This window comes from Mauremys reevesii, linkage group 4 (genome assembly GCF_016161935.1).
Source record: "Mauremys reevesii isolate NIE-2019 linkage group 4, ASM1616193v1, whole genome shotgun sequence".
Classification (NCBI taxonomy): domain Eukaryota; kingdom Metazoa; phylum Chordata; order Testudines; family Geoemydidae; genus Mauremys; species Mauremys reevesii.
This window is the reverse complement of record NC_052626.1, coordinates 76,013,537-76,037,662: the sequence shown is the minus strand read 5'-3', so window position 1 is coordinate 76,037,662 and position 24,126 is coordinate 76,013,537. Positions and strand designations below refer to the sequence as shown.

The window sequence follows — 24,126 nt, the reverse complement described above, 5'->3', positions numbered from 1 at the left end:
TTAGCAATACCAAAGGACTCACCCAGCATTCCCTGCACAGCCAGGGTGCCTGTTGAGTTCAATGGGATGTCATTTTTTAAAAAAATTATTTATGAATTTTTATAAAAACTTCACAAAGTTTTACACAAAGCAAGAATCTATTATTTCAAAATTCTAATATCATATAAATGTAAATGACCCAGCAATCAGACAAGTGAATTCATCATAAACAGCTTATTTACTGAAAGAGATGGGGGGAGGGGAAATACTGCAGATAAAGAAAAGAATCTCATTACACCAATGTGAGAGTATCTGACTGTAATAGTATTTGACATTATCTGACTATACATCTTATGGAGAACCACAGGGGGAGTAAATACAGAATATCCAATCAAAAACAAATCACTACTTTAAAAACCCTTTAAGAAAAAGTCTTTGATCATATCTTCTGAGGAAAGTGACTCTTGTTCAGCCACTAAAATTGTATAATGAGTGTTCTGAGTGCCAAGAAATTCAGGATCAGAACACCAGATATGGCCAGGTTGTCCTTTTTTCAGGCAAAACCTCTCGGGGGCACCGGGGAGGTTCCCCTCTCAGAGTCTCTGTTGGGGTAGAGTGAAGTTTTCCCTTCTCATGGAACAGAGTTCTCAGAAACTGTGGATTCTAGAACCACTAAAGGTGCCCTGGCACCCAGTGGGCCTAGGCACCCTGTCTCCACTGAAACCATGGTTCTGGGGCACTCTCCTTCCTCTTTCACCTTGCCCCAGCTGCAGCTGCCACTAGGATACCAGTATAGATGATACAGTCTCAGAATACAGGGACAGATTTTGTCCCCTGACCTGGCCTCTATATACTGCTGCAGTGGCACATAGGGGCTGCAAATGTGCCCCAAGGAGCCAGGAGAGAATTCCCCCAGCACAGGCACAGAGTAAGTCTGCCAGAAGTGGCCCTGTCCTAGCCCTTATAGACCCTGACACAGAGGACTATGCCAGAGTGGGAGTAGGTTGGCCCATAGCATCAAGTGCTACAGAGGATTCTGGGCCCCTGGTTGCTCTAAGTTATGCTTGAGTTGCACTGACCCCAGGAGTAGGCCAGAATCCTGAAAGCACAAAGGCAATTTAAAGACACCTTTCCCCTCCGGCTGCATAAGAACATAAGAAGGCACCCGTCAGACCAAAGGTCAGGTCCATAGCCCAGATCCATCTACCAGACAGTGGCCAATGCCAGGTGCCCCTGAGGAGTGAACCTAACAGGCAATGATGATCATCTCTCTCTCTCTCATCCCCATCATCATCCTCCCATCAGGCTAGGGACACCTACCTTACCCCATTCTTAGCCATCACCATTATTTTTTTAGCCACCCCATATTTATTTCCCCCCCTCCCTAACATTATTACATTCTATCCCTAGCCTCCTCCCCAGGTAACGAGTCCCAAGTTCACGTGAAGTTCACAAGTTGAAAAAAAAACTTTTTTTTTTTTGTTTGCTGCCTATTAATTATTTTATTTTTTTATAAATTTCTTTTATTATATTTTGGTAATTATCCAATTTTTTCTTATATTTTTTCTCTCCATCTTTATCTTTTTTATATATACTTTTTGTCTCCTCTTCTAGTCTCTCCTCTCCTCTCCCTAGTCCTCCTCTCTTATGGGACCTCTAATATCTCCCCTCCTCTCTTTCCCCCCTAATCATTTTATTTTAGTTTTCCTTTTCTTTTTTTTTTTCTTTGATTTTTTATTGGAGAGTGAGAGATTATCTTACATGTGTACGAGATGGATATGGGCGTATTTTATTATATGGATATATAATATATTCTCTCTTATATTCTCTATATTATTTTTTAATTTTTTTTTTTTTTTTTTTGCTTTTTGCGCCTCTGCACACACTTTCAGAGACATCAGAACCATATCCGAGAGAACTTTCACTTCTTCTCAGAATTCATTCATTAGTCATCATGTTCATATTTGTATGTATATGTATTTTTGTTTTGTATTTTTATTTTTTTTTATTTTTTTTATTTTTTCATTTATTTTTTTAATTTCATTTTTTTTTTTTTTTTTTCTTTTTTTTTTCTTCTCTTGATCTTCTTCACAATCTGCTTTTTTCTCTAGTTTAGTGTGAGTAGTTTAGTGTCATCTGCAAACTTTGCCACCTCTTTCTTTTCATCATTTATGAATAAATTGAATATAAATTGAATAGGATTGGTCCTAGGACTGACCCTTGTTATCCTCTCCATCCTCTCCATTCTGAGAATTTAATTTACATCCCTTCCCTTCCCTTGTTCCCCTTCCAGTTCTCAATCCATGATCTTCCCTCCTTTATCTCCTGACAGCTTACACGCAAGAGCCTTACGTAAGAGCCTTTGTCACTTGCTTGTCATTTCTGAAATCTATCTCTACTCTATATCTCATCTCCCCCCTTGTCCACTTGACCTCTTCAAAGAAGAACTCTCTAAGATATTAGTAACACATTTTTTTTACAGAAACCATGTTGATGCTCAAGTTCAAGTTTTTTTTTTTATGTGTTGACAATTTATTTTATTACTATTGTTTCAACTAATTTGCCCGGTACCGACGTTAGACTTACCGGTCTGTAATTGCCAGGATCACCCCTAGAGCCCTTTTTAAATATTGGCACTTTGTTTTGCACATCCCGGAGGCACTGGATAGAATATTAACCATTTTCTTTTCTTGGGCATTTCTGTGGGTCTGAAGGGTAGCCAATGTACATCACTCCCAGGGCCACTCACTCTTACCCTCCACCTTTCTCAGCCTCCACCCCGTCCCTCAGCATGTTCCTTGGAGCACTCTCCATGCAATCTGTGTCAGGGTGTGGATAGGGATTTAGTAGTGATTGAGCCCCTTCTCTCCAAGCAGGGAGAGAACTACACCCAGAGAGGCTCCTCCAGGCACACATTCAGGGGGAACAGTCCCGTTCAGAGGCAGGGAAGTGAGAGGCTAAACTCAGATTAAATGCAGTTTGTTGTGCCATATTTTATCACATCTGAACAAATAACAGCTGATCTATTGATTCAGAAAAAAAAAGTCTCAGAACAACATCACAAGCTTGAGACAAGGTAATCAGAGTCCTGAGCCACTCATACCAGCTGTGACCAAAAGACAGCCTTTCCTCTTAGACTGAACCTTCTAGACAAAAGCAGGAAAGAAAAACTGGGACACAGAACTCTGCACACAGACTGAAAGGATCAATCACTAAAGAAGCCAGGCAGCCCTGTCTTTAACATGAAAACTAAGGACAGCAGAAAGGTTAGCTTTGAGGTATCACATGAGAAGAACAAAGGTTAATGACTGGAAAGACTCAGGTCCAAAGTGGCCCAGACTTCTTGTCAGGGCCATTCTGAGCATTCATTAATAAACAAATCAAACTCACCACCCCCTTTTCTGACAGTTTTGTTTTGCGAGCAAAAAAGCTGTGAGCAGGGAAGATATTTATTTAAAGGGCCATGCTCCAAAGGATTTGCCTTATCAAAGTAAAAAACTGATGTGGTCTTACCTGTGTTGCTCATAGCACCTTCTGTTGCTAAAAGTGAAAGAATCTTAAATATTTAATTACTTTCCACCATAGTTTTGTTGTGCCCAGAAGAGAGGAAGCCATGACTCTGTGCCATTATCCTCAACTTCCTCATTGCAGATACCCCTTGAGTGGTCCATGTGAGTCAGAGGACCTGTATGTAAAGGAGTGGACCAAAGGGCATGTCATTCTCTGCAGCATTGTTCCCTTCCATCCCTGCAGGATAGTCATGACTAAGTCAGCATCATCTTTCATGGTGTGAGCCATTACATCCCTACTGTGACACCCTGTACACCATGTTCACCACTTTTATTTGGTTATGATATATTTTGTACAAAGTATGCCTTGTGGGGTATCATTTGAAAAAAAAATCATAATTGGCTGAACATTATTATCCTGTTGAAATGTGTGTAGCATAACTGCATGCAAAATTATTAGATTTTGCTATATGATTGTTACTGAAATATGTTGTATTTCTGGGTAATGCTCACAAAGCATTTTCTCAGAGACAAAGTCATACTAGCACACCAGGAAAGTGCTAATGGGCCATTACCGGCTTACCTGGCCATCCACCAGCAGGGGAGAAGGTATAAACAATAAATTTACATTTCACCCCAGAAATGATTCAAATCTCACGTACACAGGGAACTGTTTGTCCACACCTCTGCGGGGGAAGGAGGGTAATCCTTAAAGAGAGGAGGAGGGTGTAAAAATAGGAGACAGTGACCTCCACATCATTCCTCTCCTCCTCCTATCTCTCTGCTCATGGCATCAATGAATACCTGAAGGACATTAAATTGGGGGAGGGTCCATGGCTGAAAAGAAATCCGGCCTGTGAACTGTTACAGCTTATGGTGAGAGAGACCTTTTGCTTTTAATTTCATTAGATATTAGCTCAGGGTTTTATCTTTTTTAAATCTATCACTTAAAATTTATCACTTAAAATCTATCTTTCTTTAGTTAATAAACTTGTTATATTGTTTTATCTAAAACAATGTGTTTGGACTGAAGTGTTTGGGAATCTCTGTTTAGGATGATAAGGCTGGTGCATAATTATTACCCAGTGTTGGAATGATGGACTTACTACGAGCTTATACTGTCCAGGAGAAAACTGAGCAGTGGAAAACACACATTTCTTGGGAACAAGGCTGGGACTAAGGATTTCCGGGTGTCGCCCGGTATGTACAGTAGTTCATGAGTAGCTGGGAGAGCATTCATGTATTTAGCTGGGATTGAATTTACGTGCTGAAGGCATGTTCAGGCAGTGGCTGTTCAGGCAGTAAAGTAGTGTAAAAGGTACCCCAGTTTTCAGGGGACACCACTGTTCTAATGTCACACCTACTAACCCAAGAAAGGACTCAGGAACAGCAGTTAGGAGTCTATGAGAACACAGCTGCTACACACACCATAATGACATAGGAGACTGTGCAAAGGCACACAGCCTCTTTGTGCACCTTTTTGGATCTCCTGAGATCTACATGTTTAGAGGACTGAACCCCTGGACAATTGCCTAGCTTCTCAGTCATGACAATTCCATCTGAGTGGGAATTCCTGTCCCTTATGTGGGTTTTTCCTGCATAGAGGGATCTGTTCCTCAGTTATTTAGAACTTGGGTGCAATCCAAAAAATATAAACCCACCAAAAGCTATACTAATTAGTTCATAAGCACAATGTAAAAAACAACAACAACCCTAGCTATTATGCCACGAAACTCCTGGAATGAATCTGCTTCTCCAGCTTCTACCTAAAATTATTAGTTCTTAAATAAATATTGCCTGGGATGTATTTGAAGACATCATTTGCAATTCACATCAGATTTACTTTCTAATTAAACAGTGCTTACAAAGTACTACTAATAAAACGCATGTAAAATCATCAAGTGCAAATACCCAGAGTGACACATGCTTGCAACACCCCCTCATATCCAGAGCATTTATGAAATTCTCAGAGTTCTAGCAGCTGTTCATACACTATTGTATTTAATTAGCAAAAAAACACCTTATTAAAAGGATGTAGTCAACTTAGCTAGGATTCATATTTAGACTCTTTAAAAGGGTGAGCAGTAGAGGAGTAAAACAAATGTTAGTAGGATATGTGATCAGGAAATGTGAGGCAAACCCCTATTACAAAAAGAACCACTAGATCTTTAAAGTCCATAACAGCAGACAGAAACTCAATTTTTAAGGTCTTGTCTGGAAGCTCAAGACAGTATGCTATATAACCTTCTTATCTACAGAACCTAGGAAGGTTGAATTAGTGAACTGACCCTATGGGGATTTAAACCTATGGTTCTAGAGAATCAAGATACAACGAACATAAAGCCAAAGCATCTATACCATCTGCTGGGGCTTTGTCGGCTATCTGGTAAATGTAATATATATCTTGGGTGATATTTATACTGGTGACACAGCACGAAGATTATTGCTTATATCGATTTATATATTAAGTGAAAAATATCTTGTCTGATCTGCACTATCCAACTCAACTGAATATCTTGCACTCAATTCCTAAGAGAGCTGGGCAAATACTGCAAAAAAGGACTTGTGAACATATTATTTGAATAAAAGCCATGAATTCCCTTGGATGGGATTCACAACCTATTTGCATAAACATTTGTATAAGAAAATCTTTGTTTGCAAAAATGTTTACAGAAAGAAAGTGTCATGAATACTCATGTGAATGTGTATTTGCACTGGAAGTATTTGTTTGGCCATTTTGAAAGCTCTCTGTGGTTTTGTGACAAATCCAACCAGTAAGCATGTGACTGAGGTTCCTGAACTACCAAAGGACCAAAATATGTTCAAATAAACCATACAATGAATGTTTTAATAAGAAACAAGTAATATTTGTCTGACTACAGAAACTACATTCACAAACGTTAAGATTCCAGTTTGATCCAGCAGTGTTCCGTTCCTTTATTATTCACAAATACCTGACTCTTTGGAGGTAGCCTCAAATGCACTCATTCTAGATATCTATTCAGCCCACTGTGGTCCTTATAACACTTTGTTCGTCCAATCAGTGAACAGAAAAAAAATAATATGACATGGGTGGCTAATCTTAAAGTTTGCATACCAAATACCAACACTGCATACTTCATTATGCTTAGGCTTGGAAAGATTAGATTTTTTTTCCATAAAGGTCAGTAAACGTCAATTTCACCATACAAACACAAACCAACAAAAAATCTTTCTATTGATAATAACTGAAATGTACAAGTAGGCAAAGTAAGAAAAATGCTGCTTACGAACTTATTAGAGTTTGAATTAAGAATATTTTATGTCTATATTTTGACATGTGATGTTGACAATTGTGTTTTAATGGATTTAAAGCCTTAACTTTTTGAATCTGAACTTCTATTGTCATTAAATAATTATTGTCTGAGGCCCCATTGTCTGACTCCCTCCCATAATTTCCTGTAACTGTGAAAATTTAAATCAATAGAAATCAGAAAAAATGTTTTAAAAAAAACAATTATATCATCCATCAAAATTATTGGGGAAAAAAATGAATTCTGCCATGCCTAACTATGCCTCCTTAGACTATCCTCACTTGTAACATCAGCTGAATATTTTCAAACACTGACATTCTCCAAAACCAGACCGAGGACAGTATTCACTAAAGATAGGATTTGGCAAATTTCTACTTAACCAGTTTTACAAATTCACAAAATTCAATGTCTGTACATGAATAATTTGCAAATGTAGGAGGAGGTTAAATTTGTCAACTAAATGGTTAACGGTGCCCTGGTTACCTAACGTTATTCCCTACCCAAAATGCCCTGTGGTCTCTCTTGATGTTCACTGTGTGTTGAGCATAGAAAAGAAATTCAGACAGTGGAAAAGAGAGGTGTGTTAAGATTCGGACAGGAGAAATTCACAAAGTTTGTGTGTGTGTGTGTGTGTGTGTGCGCACGTGTGTACGTGAAAGTATTTAGCACTGATGAAAGACTGGCATTTCTGGAGTCTGTATGTTTTATTTAAACTACAAACAGGCGCAGTTCACAGAAAGAATATGGAAGCTTCCTCAACTATGAAATGGAGGGAGGCATTTCTAGGAACAAGAGGGGAGTTCAGTCTCCATGGTACAGTCAGCCCTGGGCCTCTCTGCTAGTACTATCAACACATGTGCCAATTAGCACCAGAGTATAATAATTTTAAGTTACTCCTGACCTAGGGTGGCTTTGAACCCTTGGGACACTCTGTCTCACATTACAACTCACTTGAGCCACATGGTCTTCTTTCTAAGTCTAATTGTGAAAGGTAGTTAAAAAGAATGTTGTGCTGGTATGTCCCAGGCTCTTGTAATCATTCAATGAAGGACACTTGTGTCCAAATTTGGTTAACAAATACAAATTAGTTTCTGAGTCATACAAGTAGTGAACAAGGATCACACATTTCTCTTGTTTCTTTTTTCATTCTGCTGGCTCAGGGGCTGGGGAAGGTTCATTATACAGTAAAAAAAAAAAAAATTTGCTCCCTCAAACAAACTGTGGGCAGCTCAGTTGGAGAGGAGCTACTGGAGGAGAAGGACACCTCTCACCTGTTGCTGGCGCTCGGACCCAACAGCAACTGCTGCAGCACCCAAGATCTGGAGGCACTGCCAGAGCTTCTGGTCGCCGGAGACATCAAGGAGTTGCCAGGGCTGTCGTTAGCTGTTTTCCCAGTGTGAGATGGATATTGACCCCGGGACCCAGGTACCCCCTTGAACAGGAGTGTAAGAAGTAGGCCAGGGGAGCTCAATATCATTTGTCTGTGTTGCTGACTCACAGCCGGCCAGCGTGTTGCGACCAGATTTCCCCACTGACCCAGTGGCAGACCACTCTGCCACTGTTAGGGCCCTGGGCTGGGATGCAGAGGAGTTGAGTGGGCCTGCATCCCCCTACCCCTACCACACCACCCCTGGGGTAGCAGCCTCCCCACCACAGGCCAAGAGGTCTGCGTTTGTCAGTGGTCTGCAGATCCAGGACCCCTGACTGTTTGCTGCCCCATCCTGTTTGAGGGCCTGGGCTTAGAGACTCATTAGTGCTCTGTGTCCTGAATACTGGCCAGAGCTTTCTCACTTTGCTGCCCTGCCCTGTTTGAGGGCCCGGGCTAATAGACTCATTATTGCTCTGCCCTGAATACCGGCCAGAGCTGCCTAACTGCTCACTGCCTTGTCCTGCCAGAGGGCTGGGGCTTATGAACACTGCTGCTCTACAGTCTGTAGACTACAGCCCCCTAACTCTTTAGTGCCCTATCCAGTCAGAGGACTGGGGCTCCTAGACTCAGTACTGGGTTACTCTGCCAAGTGGCGGAGACCCCGATGCTAATCCCCCTCGAACTGTGCTCTTCCAGAGGACTTGTAGTGTAGCCTGATTTAGGGTGTACTAATAATATTAATTTAATGTATCAATTTACTTTTTATTTAATTTAATTAATAATAATAATAATCATCATCATTAATATTAATTAGTATGGGTCTTAGGCTCGCCAATCAGTTTGATCAGAAGATAAAAGTTCTTGTCCCGAATCAGGCTCCACAGAATTTACAAAGGACCCTCGGGGGTATGACAGGAAGCTCACACTGAGACAGATAGAGCCTTAAAGACTTTTTATTAAAATCAATAATTGTAAGTAAATGGTAAAATAATCAGAGTTACAAAGTTACAATTGCATTACTGCTATTCAAAAGATACATATAATAATATAGTATTATATGCTACAAAGCTTTGGTTAATATACTCACACCCTTCCTTGATAACCTGGTGGTAAGAGACACAGGACCAGCTTTGCAGTTCAGGTTTCTCAATTCTTGAGTGAGGGATGCAGTGTTTAGAAAAAGCTACTGCTACTTAGGGTTTACTTGACTAACAAACTTAAAATCAAAACCTAATAAACAAACTAAGAATAAAAACTTAGGGAAACCAAGCTTAGCCTAGTTCCCTTGAAACTTAAAGTTTAAGAACAAGTACAGCCTATTAATAATAGTAGTCATCATAGATAGATAGAATAGATAGAGAGAGATAGAATAGAAATAGAATGTAAGTGGGTCACCTTTTTTATAGGGCACAAGTGCTGGAAATCCTTCCTCCTATGCCCAAATTTCATTCCTCACCCACGAAATGTTAGGGCACACTTACTCCATAGGCTAGTATGTATGTGCGTATTGATGACATGTACCTACGCACATATGTTTCCTTGTGGTGTACCTGTTAAGTCTGTGGGTACAACATTGAAAACCCCCCTATGCCATTCTCCATTGTCTAGTTAAAAGGTCTTAGATGTAGGCGTGGGTACTTATCTATTTAGGTAACAAGATATAGGTCAACTTTACTTTCTAGGTAAAAAGTTTTAATATAGACTAACTTTGCCTTAGCTTAACATACAGGATATGGCCTGGAGGTCCCTTTGCATTACAGCCAAACTTATTTTTAATATGATCTATAAACCTACTACAATACAGCAAATACTTAAACTATAAGAAAATATATATCTATATATGCACGCAAGCAGGTTAGTCCTATAGGCTACAGTAGTGAGGGGGCATGGCCTCCCTTCCAGACAGACAGAGGGACAGCTTCAACCACCTTACAACACCAAAGACAACAAAATGACAAAGGTAGAGATTCTTACAGCCACTATTGAAAAACTACATAGATCTGGCAGATCCAAGGGCAAATTTTACCCTGCTGTCCTTATTGATTATTATTTCCTAATCCGTTCTCTATAGGTAAAGAAGATCAGTAACAAATACTGACTGATGAGAATTGTTAGGCAGCTGTAAATCAAAGGCTTTCATCCTGTTTTCTGTGTATGGTCTGGGGAGGTGAAAAGTACATAAGGATGCTGCTGACTGCACTTGTGTGTGCTCTCTTGGGAGTACGGTAAATTGGCCAACATGAATGTTTGATCTCTGTAACACATTGTTTTCTCTCTACAAAATGAAAAGAAAGGAAGTAGTGTAAGGTAGTAGTTAGAAAAGGGGGCTGGGAGGCTGGACTCTTGATTTGTTTCTGGTTCTGCCACTTGATTCAGTCTGACTTCAGCCAAAATTTTCAAAGACAGTTGCTGATTATGGAAGCCTCTGTTTTTGAGTGCCCAGCTTGAAACATCTAGGAGTCTCGACTTATGCACTCAAAAATCCAAGCACCCAATATGAATGGACACTTTGTAAATTTAGGGCCTGAGACAAAGCTCATTGAACTCAGTCAGACCCCTTCAATGAGCTTTGGATCAGGCACTTGGATTTTAACTTCTGTGTGTCTCAGCTTCTCCATCTGTAGTCAGACAAAATGAGAATGCTCCAGAGAGACAGTGAAACCTAATGAATAGAGTATTGAGCTGGGGTTGAGGAAATCTATTCCTGGATCTACCACTGATGTGACCTACACTGCTTTAAGTCTTAGGAGTAAAATTGGAATAATATTTTTCCACCTTTGTAAAGCACTTTGGCCCAGATTTTTAAGGCAATTGGGCATTCCTCCGCTCGGCATTGCAAAACTTAAATGTTTTGGAAGTCCAAATCTCATTTTCAAAAGGAATTAAGGCACTTAAGAGCCTAAATCAATGGGATTTGGGCTCCTACGTGCCTAAACCACAGTTGAAAATGAGTGAGGCTTCCAAATCAGTTAAGCATTGTAACACTGAGCACCATAACACCTTTGAAAATCTGGGCCTCTGTTATCTATGGATGGAAATAATTGTATCAAAACTAAGTATTAAAAGAGCAGATGTAATATTTTTCCAGGAGGCTATGAGGCTTAATTATTTAAAAGACTTTGCCAGGTACTATGAAAGTGCAAAATATTATCATTAATAATAATAGTGCAAACAACAGAGAGCCTTTCTCAGTAAATTAATACAGGGTCACAGATCAGTTCCAATGTTGTTTTTTTAAGCTTAGCATTTCTTTCTGATGGCTAGATGAGAATCTTTGTCCCTTCATTCATTGCATCCAACAGTTAATCTCAGATTGCTTTTTAAATATTTAATACCTGCTTGGGACGTTTTCCTTTATTGCAATTCTGCAACATGCATCCCTAGGCTCCTAAATCCAGTGCTGGGTCTGAAAACAAACAGAGCTGACTAATTGCTGTATAAATCACATGAACCTCCCTTAGAGTTTCCAGAAGGTCAAGGGAAACATCCCAAGGAGGCTTTGTTTTTTTTTTCATTTTTCACACCCTTCCCTCCACCCACCATCAAATCAAGCAAAGCTTCTCTTAATCATTATCAGAGAGACAAAAGTTATAGCGCAAAGCAATGGACCAGAATTTCACACTCCATTTGCACAATAACTCAGAGGGCCGCTAATGTGCTGTTTGCTTTTTAGCAGGCATCTCTGCAGCCATCTCTGAAATGCATTTTGGCGCTGCTCCCAGGGCAACTTAAGTATTTATGACAGCTTGTCTTGAAGTGCCTACATGAACATTAGGATGTCCATAGCAATCTGCAAATTGACCCATCCACATGGCATTGGGGATCAGATGGAAAGAGCTTTAATAATGTGATGAAGGTTAGGGTAGATGTCATTTTTAATTTTTTCTTTTTACTCCAAGTTCCAACAGCAGCTCTGATTCTCCATCCCATCTTTCGGCCAGGATATGTCAACTTGTGAAATCCTCCCATATTAACAGATGCTAATGACCTGACTCGAACTATTTTTTGTTACACACTCAATCAGATAATAAACTAAAAATATAAACTCCCACCTCATACGCACCACCTCCCTGCGGACAGGGAACATGCCATGCCAAACCAGACTGTTTACTATTTGTCCGTTCTGAGCAACAGATAACTAATTTAAAGCAAAAAGTCTTCATGACATCTTTCATCTCTACAGTGCTCCAAGGTTCAGAGTTGTATTTTATGCTCCAAACTTTATATCAACTTCATTCCTTAGCAAAGCTCCTTAACAAAAAGAAAATTTTGTATAAGCACAGATAACAGCAGAGAGTAGAAAACAACTTCAGCTGGGATCCATTTTCATACACTCAGTTTGGAATGGTGGACTATGGGAAGAAATGTGATCTAGTGACTGGAAAAGGAGATTCTGCAGGTAAAGAGGGAAAGAAAGGTCAAGACTCCACTCAGATGCAGCTGAAAGGGCAGCACTTCTTGGGACAAGTCACCTCACCTCTCTGTGTCTCACTTTCTATATTGAAAGGATACTTTCCTGTTTCTTAGGAGTTTTGTGAGACTTAATTTCTGTTCCTCAACTTGTTTGAGCTCTTCAGATACCATGGAAGAGAAAAGTGGTTTTAATCTGTAGGGTCATAGGTAATACCTAAAACAAAAAAGTCACTAGTCATTTCCCTTCCCTGTAACTTTGTTCCCCTTCAACTCTGTCTGTTCTGTCTATTTAAACTGTAACATTGTCTGGGCAAACACTCTCTCCTGATGTGTGTGTGTGTGTGTGTGTGTATAGTATATAGCACAATGGGGCTTCGATCTCTGTTGGGGCCTGTAAGCATTACTTTCATACAAATAATTAATCTCAGAGTCTGGGATTTTCAAAGGGGCCTAAGGGAAATGAAAGCAAATGGGAGTTGTGTGCCTGATTCCCTTAAGCTCCTTTGGAAATCCCAACCATATTTCCGATACTGGTTTAGACCCTGATCCTGCATCCATTGTTGTCAGGTGCCAGTGTGGGGCCAAGATCTATAGCAGGAGAGCAGGACAAGCTTGCAACTGAAGCTGTATCTGCCCTAGACTTTTGTCCTTTAAAATTGCCCACCATTGCTATCACAGGTGCATCTCCTCTGGAGGCAGCAGAAGTGAGAGCATTAGTGTACACCAACCACTGACCACCAGCTTGTCATTCAACTAAGGGTACATCTTCACTACCGGCCAGATCGGCGGGCAGCAATTGATCCAGTGGGGATCGATTTATCACGTCTAGACTAGACGCAATAAATTGACCCCTGAGCACTCTCCTGTCGACTCCTGTACTCCAGCTCGGCGAGAGGTGCAGGCAGAGTCAACGGGGGGCAGCAGCAGTTGACTCACTGAGGTGAAGACACCACTGTAAGTCGATCTAAGTACATCGACTTCAGCTACATTATTCACGTAGCTGAAGTTGCGTAACTTAGATCGATCTCCCCCCAGTATAGACCAGGCCTTAGACAGAGCAGGCTGACATGATATGCTGATTAAAATGTTGTCAGCAAGTCTATGCTAGTTTTTACACTGCTGCTACCACAAGCAGATGCCCCAGTGATTGTAATACTGCACGCATTAAATGGATTAGAAACTGGCTAATGGATAGATCTGAAAATGTAATTGTAAATGGGGAATCATCATCAAGCTGGTGTGTTCTTAGTGGGGACCTGCAGGGATCTGTTTTTGACCTCTTAATCAATGTTAAAAGGAAGAAAACATAAAATCATCACTGATCATGTTTGTAGATGACACACAAATTGTGGAAGTGGTAAATAACGAAGAGACCAGGTCACTGATCCAGAGAGATCTGGATCACTTGGAAAACTGGGCACAAGCAAACAATATGCATTTTTAATATGGCTAAATGTAAATGTATACCTCTAGGAACAAAGACTGTACACCATACTTACAGGTTGGGGGACTCCTAGAAAGCAGTGACTCTGAAAACAATTATCCACAATGGTGGATAATTAGCTGAACATGAGCTCCCAGTGTGAGACTGTGGCCAAAAGGGCAATATGATCTTTGGATGTATAAACAGGGAAATCTCAAGTATGAGTAGAGAAGTTATTTTACTGCTATATTTAGCGTTCATGCAACCACTGATGGAATAATATGTCCAGTTCTGGTGCCTACAATTCAAAAAGGATGTTGAAAAATTGGAGAGGGTTTAGAAAAGAGCCACAAGAATGATTAAAGGATTAGAAAATGTGTCTTATAGTGATAAACCAAAGGATCTTAGTCTATTTATCTCAACAAAGCAAAGGTGAAGGGGTGACTTGATTACAGTGTATAAGTACCAACATGGGGAACAAATATTTGATAATGGGCTCTTCAGTCTAACTAATAAAGATATAACATGATCCAATGGCTGGAAGCTGAAGCTAAACAAATTAAGACTGGAAATAAGGCATAATTTTTTGACAGTGAGGGTAATTAACCATTGGAACAATTTACTATGGGGTCATGGTGGAGTCTCCATCACTGATAATTTTTAAATCAAGGTTGGATGTTTGTCTAAAAACTATGCTTTTAGAATGATTCTGGGCAAGCTCTATGGCCTGTGTTACACGGAGGTCAGACTAGGTGACCAGAATGTTCCTTCTGATCTTGGGATCTATGAATCTACATGAAATATTAAAAAACAAAAGACAAAAAGGTCTCGCATGGACAAAGTCAAACATGACTGCAGAATGGTCAGTAATCATATCAGTTTGTCATGTGCAGCTGGTTAAAAATTAAAAGAGAAGAAAGAAAAGACATTGTTCTCATTATGTAATTTTTCAACAACATGTATGTCAGCTGTGCTCTTCATAAAGGTACAATTTAATTTCATATGCAGCTGGAAGTTCAAACAACTAATGATTATAAGTTTAACTGCCCGAGCAGGGGAGTAAAAAATAAACAGTCTTTAATAAAAATCTGGATGATAGCAATTTTTTTAACAAACCATCAGTGGAAGCAGCTACACCATATTGCACTGGTTAGCACATGGATCATCACCACTGTCCTCTTCTGAACGGAATCTGAGCTGCTCAACTCTGTGTCAGGCTCTATACCACTACAGCAAAAGGAGATTCTCCTTTAACACAAGTGGCAAGGATAGGATTCTTCCTTCTGCAGGGAAAGGATCAGCTTTCTATCCACCCACTCTTGCAATAAAGTGGCCAGGGTGGGCACTAGAGTAACAACAACCTGGACATGGACCTGTAACAATATTTTCTTCAGACCATTCTTTCGCTTTTTCATTATTGCATCATAGGTAGAAGAAATACATTTCTAAAACACATAGTATTGCCTGGACACAGTGTTCACGAGGTGTGTCAAGAGAACATCTTCTTGGGCAGGAGGTTTATTTTTATATTTTTGTCCTTTTTGGTTGATTGATTATTTGTTTGGTTTGGTTTTTTTTAAAGCCAGATGAACAAAGAACATGTGAGTGTGTTTTGTCCATACAGGAGGCAACATGCTCTGTGCTTTAATAAGGAAAATGGAACTATGGCTTCTTTGAGAGAGTATATATCAGAAAATGTTCTTTGCCTATAGCACCAATGTTGGAAAAATCATAGTGCTAATGAAGCCTTTCCGTATTAGGCCTGAGTAAACCAAAGTTATGTTATGCTTGTCCAAACTGTGTTGGAAAGCTTACAGAACTCATTAGACTGAAGGCCGTGTATCTACCTAAGTCAGCTATTTCGCTTATCAGTTTTGTTTGGCTCCCCAAGTATATGTTGGCTCCCACATGTATGCATCCAAAGTATCTAGTACAAAGGGTCAACGGATGTATCTTGTGTCCCCTTCAGAATGACAAATGTATCCTCAACAGCTGTATGTCTCTGTAGCCCCCACAAAATGATATATGTATCCTGCATATCCAATTATCCCCTAACAGATGCATGTACAGGTTCTACAGGTCAACCAAAGTTGTTTGTTGGTAGGCCCATCTGGCCATGTAAGGTGTGTCTCTTTCTCTGGCACTAGCCGAGAGGAACACCCGCTCAGCTGACCGATCAATAAAGGGTGTGGTACTCGTCTTCCTGTCTCGGCTAACAAATGGCGACGAGCTATTGGTTTGCTCGAGCTCCATAGAGAACTCCAAACGACACGGAGGCAAGACAGTACCAGAAGAGGAGTCCACCTGCTACCTCCTGGGTTTGAGGATTAATGCGAGTGAGGGTTGGGACCTTGGGCCACAAATAGGAAGGTGTGGTTCAGACACGGCTAATGAATAATTCCATTAACTCCACGAGTCCGGGGCCGTGCTGAACAATTACTGGGACTTAGAGCAGCCCCAGGGCTGGCTTTTCTTTTACTTTTGTTTCTTGTTCTATTGGTATGCTGGAAGCCAAAACTGTAATCGGGTCTAGGCCATCTTCTCTTCCCCCTTCTTTTCCGTGTGGGTAAGGGACAGTCTAAACATTCCACCTCACACATTATGGTTCTAAAACCTGCAGGTATTTAGAGAATTGGAATCTTTGAAGATCCATCTAAACAATGCCCATTAAAAGGTACCTTTAATCTAGATAGGATCATATATCTCAGAGGAGCTTTTAATCACCAAAGAAAAGCCTCTGACACAGTGTGAGCAATTTGTCTAGAAACGGGTTAATTTAAAACTCAGCTTCGCCCAGAGATAAAAAGAGAAAGTTGTTTTATGCTCAAGGTCAAGCAAACCAAAGGCAGTACAAGTTACAGAACTGAGATTACATTTGCAAAGCTTAACTGTTTGGTGAGATCCAACAGTCTGACTTTGTGACGGATGCCGGTGCTGGTGTGGCTTGGTGACACTGGAGAAGCCACAGGTAGCTGACCTGGACTAGAATCTCTGAAAGAGACACCGCAGGAGATTCCAGGGTGTAAAAGAACAGCCCTCCCAAGAGCGGAAGCATGTTGGAAATTCTGAACAAGCTGTATACAGGATAATCTCCCGTCCACCTATTCCCCTTTTCTGAATGTTATATACAGACGTGGCCAGTCTGGATATGTGTAAGTATGGGGCATTTATATCTTTCTTGAGTGATGTGGGAGCATTCCCAACACTCTCCATTGTTGTTTTATCATTTTAATGAAGCTTTAAAATTTGGTTATATGGTGTATTTTCTCTATCCTCCTGCAACGTCCTGCAGTGTCAGTTTGATCACCTGACATGAGGCATAAATTGGTAACAGAAATTTGTCACAGTTTGGTGAGCAATAGAGAATGGGGGAACCCTGTAGAATTTACACCATCTATTTGTTTTACCCTTGTTGTTTTATGTTTGTTTTATTTGGTTCTGTTGGTGTTATATGTTGAGGATTGCATAATTAAAGATGTGCCCATTCTCAGCTGCAGTAAGTCTGAGAACTGGAGAAGGGTTTAGCATTCCTCTCTCCACCCTGGTTGACCAGGAAGGGTGGCAGGTGAAAGGATCTACCCCAGTCGTAGCAGGACTGGGCAATAGAGTAGTTGGAGAAAAGGAAGCCCTGGCTAAGCAAGTACCAGTCCTTCAGGGACTTGTTAAAATGTAACCATTCGTGCTCAGCATTAACAGCAGTGTGTTTGCTACAAGAGGCAATTAAATAGTTAACGCCAGTGGGCCATGCGTTTTGCCCAGGTGGCAAGCCTCACGAGGAGGACTCGGGTCGTCTTGTGAATAAAATGTTTTAGGAAAAACCAGAAGGGTGGGGCAGAAGCCCATGAAAGAAACGGTTCAGCAAAAAAAAAAAAAGGCAACAGACAGAGAGCTTGGAGAACAGGTTGGAAACTTTTGAGGGTCTCGTGGAAGGAAGAAGTAAGTGAGTATAAGCATGGGGATTTCAAATACTCAGGAGGATATTTGGAATGGTGATTTGAATTGGTAAGTGGCTGTTGAAAGACAAAGCAAGTGATATAAGGAAAGAGCAAGTGATTTGAAGGAGAGTGAAGAGTTAACTCTGTAGTTGCTGGAAGGAATAGTAGTTGAACTTTGTAAAAATGCTAAAGAGAAAAGTTCTTGGTGTTTTTTTTATTAAATGTTTGTAAATAAATTCAGGCAAAGAAATTATTAGACTGCAATCATTTGGCTATGAACAATTTTGTTAAATTAGCTAAAGAATGTATACAGTGCTGTGTAAATGAAAATTTATTAGGCTCTAAGGCACTATCAGTGGTGATGTTTTCTTTCAGTGTTTAAAAGCAGGAGTTAAAAGTAAAAAGCAAGCCAGAAAGCATCTGTATTAATGCAAATTATCTAACTGATAAGGTAAAAGCCACTGAAACCTGGGCTGCCTATAAAACATATACAAGAAAATATGGTATTCCCCTGTTTTGCCTAAAATCAACAAGGGTATTTGTATATTTTAAGCAATAATTGACTGCCCAGAAGGGGTAGACCTCTGTTTTTGTCTTTCAGATAATCAAAGAAAACTAATGCCAGCTAAACAGCATACAACATACCATGATTTACTGGCAGAGTAAAAATTATGTTTTGTGTTCTATGTTCTGTCTCGTGGTGTCTGTCTCAAGTGGCCAGAATGTGTTTAATATTTTCATGGGATGGTCTGGTTTGAAATAAAGCAGAAGGCTTGAATTGAAATGCAGATATTTGTTTTGTTCAACTTAAAATACAAAGTGTTTGAATACATCAGAAAAATGTAATATACTAAAGTCTTATGTATTTTCTTAAGTAAAAGAAAAAAAAAACTGCATTGGCCAAATTGCATACTAACAGTCTTTGGAAGCAAGGACATAAAAAGTTAACCCACTCCCCATATTGTACATGGGATCCTTCTGGCTACCTCAGATTTCTAGCCAGAGGGCTGGGGATGGTGGGAAGCTATTGAACTAGAGCTTGTATTAAATGAACTCATCAAAGTGGGTGTGCTTGTCCTGGCTTGTTGTTCCAAAGCTCTCTAATAAGGTTATTTTAGTAGAAGGGTATATGTGGCATACATTAAATAATAAGACTAATGTACTGTATAACAGCAATGTGTATGTGTTCATTGTTAACAAAAGGTGTATAAGTACAAAGTAAAAGTTTCCTTTGTAGGTTAAAAAAGGAAGCCAAAAAGGGGAAAAGGAAAAAGAACGAGTTAAATGAGAAAAACTTTAACTAGCAAGCTCAGTCCAAAAAAAAAAAAAAAAATACACTGACTTCGTTCAAGGACACTTGGCTAACAACCAGAAAAGGGGGGCTGTACAATCTGCAAAGACACTAATGCAATGTGTTAGGTTTCCTTTTTACACAGGTAAAGACGCACTACCCGAAGACCCTAGCAGCCCTGCCACTCCATGGAACCTGGAGACCGGATCAATGTACAGGTCCACCAACAAAAGACTGCTTTGGCTCCACGCTGGAAAGGCCCTTAGTGAGTCCTGCTGACTACCAACACCGCTGTGATGTACCAAAGACTGACTGCTTGGACCCATGATTCTCACTGCAAAAAGACCCGTCCACATAAGGAGAACTCTCCTATATGATTAGCCTATTCCTTCTTCTAGCTCCACTGTGCCTTCTGGACAACAGGGAAAAAGGACAAGGTGACGTGCTAGCTAACCTCTCCCTTGTCCGCTGACAGACCTACTGTGCCTTTGAACTTTTCTAGAAGAATCAAAAACCATTACAGGGTGATGTGCTGATAATCTCTCCCCTGTAGAATGCTAAACTACAATTGTTTTGGGAAAGGAGAAAAAAAAACACTCACTCCACTGACATTGCCAAAGTCCAGGAATTCCTGACTAAAAAGGACATTGAGAACTGACCCTGGTAAAGAAACAAAAATTCTACACTGGCAGGAAGAAACTTGTGGGATCCTGTTTGGAAATGTGGTATTAATTGAATTTTGGGGTTTATTCTACAGGCTGCGCCCTGTGTTTTGGATAAATCCTTTAGTATGTATTGCCCTTCCTAATTGGATTTTAAATGACATTGTCTTTATCCAGTTTTCAAATCACTTTTACATACCCAGATTGCTCACAAGGGGCTGCCATTAGCTTAGCACAACAAAGAGCCTGGGTTATTTCCTCTGGAGAAAGGGGAATTGACCAGATCCCTGTGGGCTGGGGCCAATAGTGTTGCAGTCATCTGAATTATTTTTCAAAGCCAAGAATATGCTAAGAAATTGGGCCAACTAGAAAAGGCCACTAGCCTTATTTTTGAAGACAGAGATGGTATTAAATATCACTAAGACTGGGAAGGCATTGCAGTGGGATCTAGTATGTTTAGAAATCCAGGATTTCCTGAATGACCAGCTGATGGCCATTTGGAGTAATCTTGAGTACCAGACTTGGCCCACTGCCCTTACAGACACATCTGAAGTACCATCTGATCTGTGGTCATGGAAACATATTCGGACACTTTCTGGATGAAAGTGTGTACATTTACAGTGCTCCTTCCAAGCATATGGACCGGTTAGGGTGGGTGTGGCTCCCACATACCGAATCCTGCCGGGTCCATGGGGAGGATGCATATGGGACTAAATTATTCACTGAGACATCTGGGAAATTAAACCATTAGGTATACCTACCTGAGTTATAGTCAGTGCCCCAATCCCTTAGTTGTTCAATGAACAAGGTTCCACTCTTTTGTCCATGCATTCATTCCTGGGTTGGGGTGACTAAGCTTAAGAGCAGTTGTAAATATTTCTGCAGAGCTTCATTGCTTTTGTGTGAGAAAACTCAGCCAAAAGGTTTGGTGAGTATTCTCAAAGGGGGGAGTTGTTGGAAAAATCATAGTGCTAATGAAGCCTTTCCGTATTAGGCCTGAGTAAACCAAAGTTATGTTATGCTTGTCCAAACTGTGTTGGAAAGCTTACAGAACTCATTAGACTGAAGGCCGTGTATCTACCTAAGTCAGCTATTTCGCTTATCAGTTTTGTTTGGCTCCCCAAGTATATGTTGGCTCCCCAAGTGTATGCAGCTGCGTTCACATGTATGCATCCAAAGTATCTAGTACAAAGGGTCAACGGATGTATCTTGTGTCCCCTTCAGAATGACAAATGTATCCTCAACAGCTGTATGTCTCTTGTAGCCCCCACAAAATGATATATGTATCCTGCATATCCAATTATCCCCTAACAGATGCATGTACAGGTTCTACAGGTCAACCAAATGACGTAGACAAACGTAGGCTAAGTTGTTTGTTTCGGGGTATAAAGGTAGGCCCATCTGGCCATGTAAGGTGTGTCTCTTTCTCTGGCACTAGCCGAGAGGAACACCCGCTCAGCTGACCGATCAATAAAGGGTGTGGTACTCGTCTTCCTGTCTCCGTGCCTCCTTGGTGTAATTAGGTAAGCTCCAGGGGGAAACGAGCCCTTTTGGCTAACACCAACAGTACTGAGCAAATGCATCTTCCACAGCTCACAAAAGGCAGCCATATAGCAGCAGGAATTGATTCCTGTACCATTAATCATTCACAAAATAATGGAATGAGTTCTTCAGGAAGGGCTCAGAACTCCAGTTGACTCGGGATCAGGGCCTAAAACACAAACTACAAAAAAGGGCTTCCTATTTGTGTCCTTCCTTGGCAAAACCCGCTAGTAGAGGTGGGCCTGAACAAATTCTGAGATCCCGCAAATACTCATTCACTGCTTTGTTAGAGATCTCTGGTTGTCTTTGCTCTGTGGGAAGGTGTAAGGGATCCCTGGCAATCTTTAAAGCTTTATCGTGTCTGTAATTGCCTCTCCCCACAACTGATTCCCCACAGTTGTAATCAGAGGTAGCACTTGAGCTATCAGCTCCACCGTAACTTTCACTTAACTTTCTAAATCACAGTGAGGATGAAAGACATGATAGATGACAAAGTTCCCCTTGTGTTGTGATGAAGAAGTAGCTGTTTCTCACATCCATTTTCTCAAGTTTATGTTGAAAGATAACATGCCATCTGTGCGGTTGCTGAAATATTTCAAAAGATGTTACATGTTGCCACAAAATTAACGTGGCAACACATTTCCCACTGGCCAGGCCTTCCCAGAATCCAAGGACCCTCTTTCATATTTTCAGCTTTGATTGTTTGCAGTCAGTTGTAGTCAATTTGACCATAGAGAAATCTTTGTACCATGCCCTCCGAGGAAGGGATATGATTCAGATCACATTCTTCTAACTACAGGCCTGAAGCAGCAAATACATTGAAGACTTCTACTGGGATTGCTTTTGCATGGAGTTCTGAGTGGAGACCCTACATCAAGAATGTTGTTAACAAAATCCACTCATGTTCGCTAATGATGACTTCATACCTAAATGAACATGTGTTTGAATAAAAATATGAGTGGATATTGACATGTAATTGTCTGTTTGACTGTCTTAATAAAGAACAGGAATTACATGATGTCCTGTGGTTAAAGCGCATAACTAAATCAGGAGATCTTGGTTCTATTCTCAAAGGTACCACTACTTATTTCCTATGGGATATTACTTCCTTCCCACATAGGGGAATTGTGAGGCTTAAATTAATTAGTGTTTGTAAATTGCTTTGAGATTCTAGGATGGAAGATTCTGTGCAAATGGAAAATATCATCTCAGTGAACACTCATAGCAACATCAGCTCCATAATTTTATAATGTTTTTAACTGGGATTGAAAAAACACACTCACCAGATGAGAAACAGAGAGAGAGACTGAAATACTCTTCTTCTCCTTTAAAAAAAATAAGTTAAATTTAGCAGTCATTACAGGTGCTAGACTGATAGCGCTGGATGAAGACTGAAGACATTTCGTTACTCACAGAATTAGACACAGCAAAGGCAGCAGCAGGGCAAGCTGCTACACAACATGCCTCAACTAGAGCTGGTTGAATAATTCACAGTAAATAATTTATGTCGCAGTCTTGCATTCTGTCCTGTGCAAAAGGGCCCTTACACCTCTACAAGGTCCCACTGAAGTCAGTGGGGCTCCACACAGGCACTAGGGTCTGACTGTATGGTTCACATTGCAAAATAAGCTCAACAGAGTAGGTCTTTTTTTTTTCTGTTTGGAAATCTTTCAGGAAAACCCCTTGATTTTCTCTATTTTATTTGTTATTTGAAATTAATGACCAGATCATTACTACAGGCACCAGCTAAGCAAGCTCGTGCTTGGGGCAGCAGATTCTAAGGGCCGGCATTGCATCCAATCCTAGGGTGGCACGGCTGCCTTTTTATTTTATTTTTTTGGTTCACCGCTCCGGCCGCCCTGTGCCCTGGTGTGTTTTTTTGATTGGTTGGTTGGCTGGTTTTTTTTGTTTCGCCGACGACTTTCAGTGCACCTCTGTAGGGGGCGGCGGCGCGAAGGAGGCGAGCGCCCTGCTGGGAGCGGGCCGCACGCTCCGTCTGCCCCAGCTGGTGCCAGGTCTGCAGCAAGCCCGGCAGCCCGCGTCCTTCCCTCCCCGCTGACTGACGACTTTCAATTCACCTGCAGGCAGGAGTGGCGCAGCGCATCAGGAGGGGCCGAGTGGTGAGCGCCCCGGCTGAAGGAAGCCCTGGCCGCCCCCATTCTCTTTCTCCCCCCTGCTCCCTCCCCCTCTACCACTAGCTGGGGCACGCATTCCGCTGCCCAGGGCATGTCTGCAACGCAGGGAGTCCCGCTAGCCAGAGTGCAGCCGCCACCCGCCCAGAGGCTCACCAGCGCAGCCGAGGGAGGCAGCCGCGAGCCACCAAGTAAGTGGCACCGAAAGTTTGCACCCTGGGTTTTTTTGTTTTTTTGTTTTGTTTGGTTCTCCGCTCCGGCCTCCCTGCACCCTGGTTTTTGTTGTTGTTGTTGTTGTTTTTGCTTGGGGTGGCAAAAAAGCCAGAGCTGGCCCTGTCTTCAAAATCTGGGGGCTCTGGGGCTGCAGTCCATGCAGAGCATATTTCATGTTTCAATTGAAGAAGAAAAAAAAAACACATATAATTGGAGCAAACTTTATTGAACGATCTATTTCTGTGGGTTACTGGCAAAGTTGGGACTAGAACCTGACTGAATCCCTTATGCAAATGAAATTATAAGGGTCTGTCAGGCTATGCTATAGATGTTCACACATGTGTATATACAAACTCATCTTCCCT

At 41.0% G+C, this 24,126-nt stretch overlaps 1 long non-coding RNA gene across 3 annotated transcripts in view; it reads left to right on the top strand.

The window, feature by feature from the left end:
* Positions 1-22,454, top strand: part of LOC120405355 — a 35,976-nt gene extending 13,522 nt beyond the window's left edge. For all 3 annotated transcript variants that reach the window (XR_005598519.1, XR_005598520.1, XR_005598521.1), the window contains 3 exons: positions 4,543-4,688; positions 7,942-8,206; positions 22,216-22,454. This is a non-coding gene — a long non-coding RNA (uncharacterized LOC120405355). The remainder of the gene's footprint in view (positions 1-4,542; positions 4,689-7,941; positions 8,207-22,215) is intronic.
* The last annotated feature ends 1,672 nt before the right edge of the window (positions 22,455-24,126 follow it).